The following is a 10409-nucleotide window of genomic DNA, read 5'->3' as shown; positions in this document are numbered from 1 at the left end:
TGAGGCCCTGTCTCTAAATAAAATACAAAATAGGTCTGGAGATGTGGCTTAGTAGTTGAGTGCCCCTGTGTTCAATCCCCAGTACCAAAAAATAAATAAAATAAAATGTAAAAAGTTGCTGGGGATGTAGCTCAGTGCAAGAGCACTTGCCTAGCATGTGCGAGTTCCTGGGTTTAATGGGAAGGAGTAGGGGAGAAATAAAAAGATAGCTCAGCCCCACAGAGGTGGGGAGGAAAGGAGAAGAGAGAGAGAAGTTGGAAACAAACAAGTGAGGCTCATAGGAGAAAATAGCTCCTCCAAGGGGAGCCACATGCTTTGATACCCATGGCAGCAGCATGAGGAAGCAGCCTAAAATTAGAAGGATGGGCAAGCCCAGGAAGGGACAGCCACGGCAGCCTTCCCATTGCCCTCAACAAATGAGGTGAGGGGCCAGGAGTCCCTGTGGAAACTTCCTTGGCCTTTGGAGCTCCACTGCTGTTTGTGCCAGGTAAGGCCCACTCTCAGAGCTCAACTTGAGAGGCAAAGCAAGAGATTTCTTAAAGGAATGTCCAGAGAATTCAAAGATTGAATATTGCCCAGTAAAGATATACCTCTGGGAATCTAACAGTTAAGAGAGCAAAAAAGAATTATATGCATCCTTACCCATGGTATTCATTCAAACAGCTCATTAAATTGGAGTTCTCTGGGGTGTGTAAGTACTGCTTCAAGTGCTGGAATAATTATGGAGGATGTCAGAAAATATGTAAAATCACATAGAAAAGAGGAATAAGGGGCACCAGCAAATTATTAGAGGAAAAGGATGAGATACTGCAGAGCCAGAAAGGAAGATTAGAGATGAAACAAATAGGACTCAATGGTCAACAGTGGGTTTTTTTCATGGATGAAGTACAAAGCAGTTGAATTAATTGGGAACAGATGATAAACTCCTGTGAAGCATTAGAATTTTCTAATATTATTTGATAAAGTTAGTAATGGTTGATTTTATATGAACCATCCCATCAGGGTATTCTTCCATCATTCTCTATTGGTTTTTTTGTTGTTGTTTTTCTGCTGCTGGGGATTGAACCCAGGACATGCTTGTACATGCTAGGCAAGTGATCTACCTCTGAGCTATAGCCACAGTCCCTCTCCATTACTTCTGTAAGTTTCTGTCTCCTGAGCTGGAATTCATTTTTTATTGCCTTTTTTTTTTTTGGTACTGGGGATTGAACCCAGGGGTGCTTTACCACTGAACAATATCCCCAGATCTTTTTATTTAATTTTGTTTAATTTTAGAGTTGCTGGCTTCAAACTTGCTATTCTCCTTCCTCAACTTTCCAAATCACTGGGGACTACATGGGTGCATAACCATGCCCAGTTTACCTTTTGGTTTTTGAAGTTAAAACTTGTTAATGTTAAAACCCTTTTTGGGTATCAAGAGGGTTTCTCAGGAGGAAAGAGGGTATCGGGGAGTAAAGTTGATCAAATTGTTTTTATGTAAATGTGAACATTGCCACAATGAAACCCACCATTCTTTATATTTGAGATGTACCAATTTAAAAAGAAAAAAAAGGGGGGGGGCCAGGCATGGTGGTGCCTACCTATAATCCCAGGAGCTCTGGAGGCTGAGACAGTAGGAACTCAAGTTGAAAGTCAGCCTCAGCAATTTAGCCAGGCTTAGCAATTTAGTGAGACCCTGTCTCAAAATAAGAAATAAAAAGGGCTGGGGATGTGACTCAGTGGTTAAGTGCCCTTGAGTTCAATTCCTTGTACCCCCTCCCCAAAAATGGGTTTCTTGATACTCACTGGGTTAATCTGAAGGGATTATTGTAGGAAGCCTCCTGTAAAGCTACTTGAGGGTACTGAGCCATGGGGGACTTAGGTCTCCCCTTGGGAATGATCTCAGCTTTCCCGTGTGTATCAGACTGCCCAGGGCATAAGATCTCTGACCCACTCTACTAATGAGACAGCTCTAGGAGCTCCGGAGTAACCCACTGGGAACTAGACAGCCCACCCTCTACCTTATTTGGCAAGGAACATTCCATCGAAAAGCTTTGATGTTCCCACCATATAAATAAAGCAAGTGCAGGACCCAGCTCACTTTCTTTCCAGGGTGGAAGCTCCATCCCTAAGATCAACCAGCCGTCCTAACCCTGCTTTAACAAATTACTTCCCATGTACTGTGATTTTCCCTTCATTAGCTTTTATTCCTCAGCTAGCCTATCTCACACAGAGGAATCCCAATTCCATCGCCTGCGTGGGATGCAGGTGAGAGATTATGAAATTGAATGGCAGAAATTTAGAATTAAAAATAACAACTTTATTGAGATATAATTCACCTTCCATACAACTCACCTATTTAGAATATACACCCTGGTGGATTTTAGAATAATATCAGAGTTGTGCAAAAAATTGCCACAATCAATTTTAGAACATTTCATCACCCCCTACTCTCCCCAAATCTGTGTCCAATAGCTGTCACTCTTTTCCTCCCATATCTTTCCACCCACAGCCCTGGGCGACCACTAATTTACTTTCTGCTTCTGTAGATTTGCCTATCCTAGGCATTTCATACAAATGGAATTATACAGTAATCTTTTGTGGTTCTTTTTCTTTTTAAAGTAACAAGTGGGGCTGAGGTTGTGGCTCAGCAGTAGAATACTCGCCTAGCATGTGTGAGGCCCTAGGTTCGATTCTCACCACACCTAAAAATAAATAAATAAAATAAAGGTATTATGTCCAACTACAACTAAAAATAAATATTTTAAAAATTAAAAAATAATAAAATAATAAGTGTTGGCAAGAGAAAAGAGAAACCTCTTCTATTGTAGTATCACCTGTTGATTCATCCTAAAGGGGAACCATCATTGCCTCCAGTCTTCATTTTTTGTGAACACTTAACAACCATTACTCTAACATTATTTAGTTTTAGTGGAAAGTCAATGTTATATGTGATTAAATGATTAATAAGTTATTTGCAATAATGATGACTTTTATTTGATGATAATCTTTGATACAACTTGATGGAATGAAATATATGCATTTATAAAGAAAATATATGGTATACATTCTGACATTTTAGTAAATAATAAATGAAGTAAGATATAGTGTATCTAGACAGTAGACAGGTATTAGATTCTTAGTAAATGGCCATATTTCTGTCCTTCCTAAGCATTATTCATATTATAAAACTTATAGAGCAGATTTAAAGAAAATCTTAACCTAGTAGAATCCTTTGATTGCTCAGTAAGTAAGTGCTTATAAAAACAGGAAGGGGAGATACAGTCATGGATATGCACATTATATAACCATGATATTATTTCATAAAGGCCATAGAAAATAGTTTCGTATGCTAGGCCAGGTGGCACATAATTATAATTTCAAGTTTGAATTGATAACAATTACGGTCTTAAATAACTTATTTACTTTCTCTGGTCCTCAATTTATCTACATCTCCAGATTAGAAATAGTAACACTGAGACAGGCATGGTGGCATATGCCTGTAATCCCAATGACTCAGGAGACTGAATTGAGGCAGGAGGATTGCAAATTCAAAACCAGCCTCAGCAATTTAGCAAAGTTCTAAGCAACTCAGTGAGACCCTATCATCTCAAAGTAAAAAGTAAAAAGGTTAAGTAAAAAGCACCCTGGATTTAATCCCCAGTACCAAGAGAGAAAAAGAGAGAGAGGAGAGGAGGGGAGAGGAATAGAATAACACCAGATCATAGGTCAAATGTCATACCCATTGTTTATACTGTGGAAATATTTTAAGGCAAGTTCTCCAAGAAACACCTGCCTTGTGTTTATTTCATGCTAAATGTTATACATTGAATTATAAGATTACTTCTTAGAGAAGTCCATTTGGTTACCTGTCATAAGAATTTATAGCTTGTAATTACTTGATGAAATTACCCAGTTCCACTTGCTGGTTTTTAGCTTTCCAAACTTAGAAATGTAAGTTTTTTTTTTCTCCAAACATTCTTAAAAAGTGATCCAGTTATTTTAAGCACTTACATTAACCAAATTCCCAAGAGAATATTGCATCAGCCAGAATTCTAATTTTAAATGGCTTTCACGTAAACCGTAACTAATTTGCTGAGCTAAATTGCTGAGGCTGGCTTTGAACTTGTGATCATACTGCCTCAGTCTCCTAGCCACTGGGATTATAGGTTTGCACACATGTGCTATTTTCTTAAAGTACCTAAATTTACATGTATTATTCATTGTATTTTGATTTTCTACTTTAATTTTCAGAGTGTAGGAGGGCTCTATGATGCTTCTCTGTGTTTTCTACAATATCCAATTCAATTATATATCTCATTGTATTTTGTATATCACATTTAGATTTTAAATGTTATATATTATCTCAATTTTGCACTCATTGTTGTTTCCTGATGTTAGCAAAACAAAGATTTCCCTCATTTTGCAGTCCCTGAAAAGATGAGGTAACTAAAGTATATAGAATGATTTGCCCAAGATTGCACAGCTAGTGAGAAGACAGTTGGGGCTGAAACCTGCTTTTTCCCTTTGATCGGTGATTTCTAACTTGTGAGGAAGAACCCTGGAGAACCATGAAGTAATTATAATGGATCCAAAAATCCATGTGTACGTTAAGGATTATCTGAAAACAGAATAAATAATATTGTTTGATAGTGTTACAATCAATGAAATACAAATATGTTTGAAGTAATCAGTATGAAATTTATGGTTTCTTTTTGTCATTGGGTATTTTACAAATTGGTGGATTTTTAAAAAAATAACAATTATCATCACTTGAGAGAGCCACATATTTTTTAATGTTGGAAAAGGAGTCCTCATCCTTGAAAAGATTAAGAACCAGTGCTTTTGGCCTTGCTGAGGTTCATTGTATTTTTCTCAAGTATTAGAGAAATTAGAAATTGACAAAACCATGTTCTAAAAATGTAGCTAGCAGTAATTTTTCCCCCCTGGGGATCAAACTGAGGGCCTGGTACAATGTTCTATCACTGAGCTATATTCCCAGCCCCTGGCTAACAGCATTTTATCACAAAATTTTCCTCGTGACATGTAAATTATGCTTCTCTGAAATAATCTTACTAGGTCTTACATTTAAACACTTTCAAAGAAAACAGAAACTGGGTATTTGTAACTGAAAGATGGAAGATGTGAAAGTCAGTGCATATGAATAACTCTTTCTCATCATAGTTTGCAGAAGCATCCGAGCACTGGCAAGATGGGAGAGCCAATCCTAAACCACACACCCAAAGTTCCCCTTACACCCATTTGAAGTACCTGCCATTTCACAACTTGACAACTCAGAGCACCCAGGACTAGTCTTTTGTGAACCCTGAAGACAGTGCCTTACCAACACTTTAGAGACAGAACAGAAGTGAATAATTGAAGAAATTAAATAAAATATTATTTAATGTTTATTGAGAATAGGTTATATGGAGTTAAGAGTAGTTAGATTCATTGGGACAGAAAGAGGAATGATGGAAGCCAGGGTTAGGGGGATGAGAGGTTTGGGGAATTTCTGTTCTATGGGTATAGAGTTTCAGTTTTGCAAGATGAAAACAGTTCTGGAGATGATTGGTAGCACAGCAGTATGAACATACTTAATGCCAAACTATACACTGAAGAATGGTTAAAATGGTAAATTTTATCTTACCACAAGTCAAAATGGAAAAAAAAATGTGTTATCAAAAAATAAAATTTAAAAGAGATTGTGTGTGTGTGTGTGTGTGTGTGTTACTTGTGATCATAGGGCCTCACACATGCTACAAAAGCATACTACCACTATGCATCCCTGCCTCCTAAAATAGATTTTTTGATCAGTATCTTTGCTTGCAAAATTGAATCAAAATGGAGTTATGATGCTAAGACACCTCATCTTTTGGTATAAATTGAGTTTGAGATGGATAAGTGATAATGTATACAAATCAATTGAGCTCGACCTGGTGGCACACACCTATAATCCCCGTGACTCAGTAGGCTGAGGCAGGAGGATCACAAGTTCAAGATCAGCCTGAGCAACCTGGCAAGACCCTCACTCAAAAAATAAAAAGGGCTGGGACTGCAGTTCAGTGGTAAAGTGTCCCTAGGTCCAGTCTCTAGCAACACTAACAACAACAAAAATCAACTAATACTTCTAATAATTCCTAAATCATATCATTCTAGGTATGTGGACACAAATCACATTTACCACAACTTAAAAGATAAACTATGGTCTACGCAATAATACCTCTGGTGTTTTTGTTTTTGTTATCGTATTTCTGGTGTTTCTGGGGATGGAGCTCAGGGACACTCTCCTCCTGAACTCCATCTCCAGCACTTTTTATTTTGAAACATGGTCTCACTAAGATGCTGAGTATCTTGCTAAATTGCTGAAGCTGGCCTTAATTTGAAATCCTCCCACCTCAGGCTCCTGAGTCCCTAGGATTACAGGTGTGAGCCACTAAGCCCAGTTATGCAAATAAAAACTCCTAAAATTTTTTCTGGTATTGAATGTCCACGTAACTAATTGTCATTTTCATATGTCAGTTTCCTCATAGGTAAAACATGAGTATTAAAGCAGATCTGTTGACAGGATTCTGATGAGAAATAGCTAATAAAAACAAACCAATAAAACATTTTTTCAAACACAATGTTAACACTTCATCATGTAAATAATGTGTCATCATTGTTCTTTGTATTTGACATCTGCCCCAGTTCACCATCATTATCATTAGGAGTGTTTACTTAGTAAGTCTAAATTTGCCTTGTCTTATTCCACATGGGATGTTAGTATGCATTCAACATTAATCTATTAGACAATTCAGGATCACAGAAAGACTAAGATATTTCCTACTTTCCTAGATTTCTCTCCTCTGAATCACTTAACCTTAACAATAGCTTTGTTGGTCTGTGTTAAATACCATACTTATGTTGACATCATTTTTTTAGATTAGATGAGAAATAAGATAGATATTCACCAACACCCTCAATTATTATTTTCTTGTTATAAAGCACATACTGTAGAGTAGATATACTGTTCTGATATTTGTCACCACTCTACTTATTTGGCTGAAGAAGTCTTGTTTGATACCTGGGTTGTCAGATCAAATTATAATTTAAATCCTTTAGCTATGTTTAGCCCATTGGCAGTGAGTGAGTTGAGAATTTAGAATTCAGAAGCAGATGGTTCAGGAGTATGGTAACAAGAAGCATTTTACCTATATGTCATTGGGTTGAATCTGAACTTGGTAGATTACTCTCAGTGTTCTATACAAGATGTAAGTGATCTATTTCACATCTCTAATGGACAGCACCCCATGTTACGAAAATTCATCACTCTTGGCACTAATTGACATTCTTGTTGTCAGTCTCAGGAAAGAAGCCAAGGACTGAATCAGTCAGGAAACCTGAACTGCTGTTGGGACTGAGTCATCAGTCTAGGAGGCCCATTCAGCCTTTGGCCTTTCCTTAAGTTTACAGCTCAGCGCAACTGTGTACAAATGATGTTTATTTTAAAAAACATTTTTAGAAGAATAATGATGGAAATAATGGTGGTTAGTATTTATTGACTACTTGCCAGAAGCCGGACATTGTTCTGAGCACATTAACTCACTTGATTCTTACAGCATTCCTAAGAGATAGCTACTAGTCTCCTTTTTCATTTATGTATTTATTTATTTTTTGATGGGGTGTTGGGGTCTCGCTACATTGCCCAGGCTGGTAGAGAACTTCTGAGCTCAAGTGACTCCCCTGTCTCAACTTCCCCAGCGCTGGGACTGCAGGCTTATAATTCTGGCTCCTCTTTTTTAGAGATGAGCAAGTGTAGACATAGAGTTTCAATAACTTGCTTAAAGTTTCTTAGATAATAAGTGGCAGAGTTGGAGCGGGGCACAATGGCACACACCTGTAATCCCAGCGACTCCGGAGACAGAGGAAGGAGGAGTGCAAATTCAAAGCCAGTCTCAGCAACTTAGCAAGGCCCTAAGCAACTCAAGGTAACCCTGTCTCAAAATTAAAAAATAAAGAAAAAGGGTTGGAAATGTGGCTCAGTGGTTAAGCACCCTGAGTTCAATCCCTAGTACAAAAAAAATAAGTATTAGAGTTGGAATCCAATTCCAAGTACAGTTATTATCTGACTAATTATAGCATTTTTAATTTCTTATTTTAACATCTTCCTATATAGCTAATTGTTATTATTCGATTCCAAAAGAGATGATGTAAACTACTTAAATTTGATTTATGAGCATTATTCTGAATGTTAGGACCTTCAAGGTCTTGATTTCACTATGTCTTTTAGCTTATCTGCTTCTTCTTGTTATTTTGAGTTAGACATTACCAGGGTTTGGAAACATCCTCTGTTCTTTGCTTTCTAAATTAATAGAGAAGAGAGAATAAAATAAAATAAAACCATTCAACCCTCCATCCCAACACAAACATAATGAACAATCAGCAAATAGGCAGTCCAGTCATATCTGTTAATATAGTAATAAGATTCTTTCTACCTACCATTCATGCAAAATTAAGAAGCAAGTAATGCTGGGTATGGTGGCACACACCTATAATCCCAGCCACTCAAGAGCCTCAGGCAAAAGGATCTCAAGTTCAAGGCCAGCACTCTTCTAGTGCTTAACTTTTCCTACATACAAAATAATCATTTAAAAGATCAAACTCAAGGACCTAATGTTGCTTTGTTATTGTTGTTGTGTTTTATTAAGATGCAGCCTTTCTATGTTGCCTACCTAAGCCGGCCTCGAGCTCCTGAACTTTGCTGGAACCATAGGCATTAGCTACTATGCTCAGCTTGTTGTTGCTTTTATTGGACTATAATAATCAACAAATGATTGTAAACAACTTTTAAAAATTTTTTTTAGTTGTCAATGGTCCTTTATTCATTTGTATTTATTTATTTATTTATACATGGTGCTGAGAATTGAACCAGTGCCTCACACATGCTAGGCAAGCTCTCTACCACTGAGCTGCAACTCCAGCCCCATAAATAACTTTTAAAATGACATGCTAACCAGATGTCTACTGAAAATATATTAACCATATGGTCTCTCATGCCTGAGTTTACTATGCGTAATAATTTGCAGATAGAGATACATGGCAAGGATTACCTGTTATTTATTGTTACTTTGGTTCTTTAATTTCTTTGACCAGTCAGAGGTAGTAAATCATCTGAATTTCCAAGGACTTAGAAGCACTTTGGAGAGAGTTACCAAATCAACATAATCCCAATATAACAAGATGTCTCTCTTTCCTGTTACTCTACCTCTTCTGAGGGGTCCACCCCCCCACACACAAAAAAATTGACTCTAAATTGAATACTAATGAGCATGGATGCATCTGAAAGGTGGCGTGGTGTAGGAGAGAACAGCTTGGACTTTAGTCTCACATGGGCCTTGTCTGTGAATCACAGCCTGAGTGGCTTTGTGCAAATTTCTTCTCTGATCTTTAGTTTCCTCCTCCATAAAAAGAGGATAATGACACAGTATACCTTGGACAATCTCAAGGTGGACTTCCTGAGACTTTTTCAGATCACGAGTTCACAAAAACCACAGTAGCATATAATCTTTTCAGTTTTATACTCCATAAAATGGAGATAATGAAGATAATGATCTATACTTCCTGGATTGTTGAAGTAAGTTAAATTACATATTAAATACAAACAACAAGGCTTGGTTTTGATGTGGAAACTGGGCTGGGGTCAGCTACAGCTAAGTAATTCATTGTGTTTATCTGCTTTATAGGAAGTAAGTACAATTTGAAATCAGTCAAATGGTTGAAATAATTTTTTGTTTTGTTTTGGTACTGGAGGTTGAATCTAGGGGTGCTTAACCACTGAGTCACATCCCCACCCCTTGTTGTATTTTTTTATTTTGAGACAGGGTCTCTATGAGTTTCTTAGGTCCTCAATAAGTTGCTGAGGCTCGTCTCAAACTTGTGATCCTCCTGCTTCACCCTCCCAAGTCCCTGGGATTACAGGCATGCACCACAGTGCCTGGTTACAAATGGTTGAAATCTTAATTGAAAGTATAGAATATTATGTGTGTGATAAGTATACTCTTTATTTCTAGGCAAACAAAGCTCAGTTCTGGCTTGATCTGGGACCCCATAATCCAGGACATGCGAATGAACAGAGCCCTGTCCATCACCTATGGGAATTAGGGTCATGAAGTATAAGATTCAAGAGAAACAGCAATAGAAGCAAAATATGAGTATGATCTTTTGGGGGTGGAGAGAAAGTACATGAGATAAAACAAAGATTGTGGAAAGGTGGTCAGGAAAAATAGTAGAAAGCCAGTTCTCGAGGATACAAAGATGTGAAAGTACTCTTATAGGACCCCTTTGGAAGAACTCTTCAGCAATGTGTGCATGGTAACCAGCACCAACTGGGAATGGAACTCAGTGGTAGTAGGATGCTTGCCTAGCATGCCTAGGCCCAGTACCACGGGGGG

At 37.7% G+C, this 10409-nt stretch overlaps 1 protein-coding gene across 1 annotated transcript in view; it reads left to right on the top strand.

Moving 5' to 3' along the window:
- Positions 1-376: 376 nt before the first annotated feature.
- The window catches only part of Mypn (myopalladin), a 121798-nt gene continuing 111765 nt past the window's right edge, over positions 377-10409 (top strand). The window contains exon 1 of the mRNA XM_048810063.1: positions 377-487. The gene's annotated coding sequence lies outside the window, so the exon portion shown is untranslated. The remainder of the gene's footprint in view (positions 488-10409) is intronic.

Source organism: Marmota marmota, unplaced genomic scaffold (genome assembly GCF_001458135.2).
Source record: "Marmota marmota marmota unplaced genomic scaffold, marMar, whole genome shotgun sequence".
NCBI classification, from domain to species: domain Eukaryota; kingdom Metazoa; phylum Chordata; class Mammalia; order Rodentia; family Sciuridae; genus Marmota; species Marmota marmota.
The sequence above is the reverse complement of the archived record's forward strand: the minus strand, read 5'-3'. Positions and strand labels throughout refer to the sequence as shown.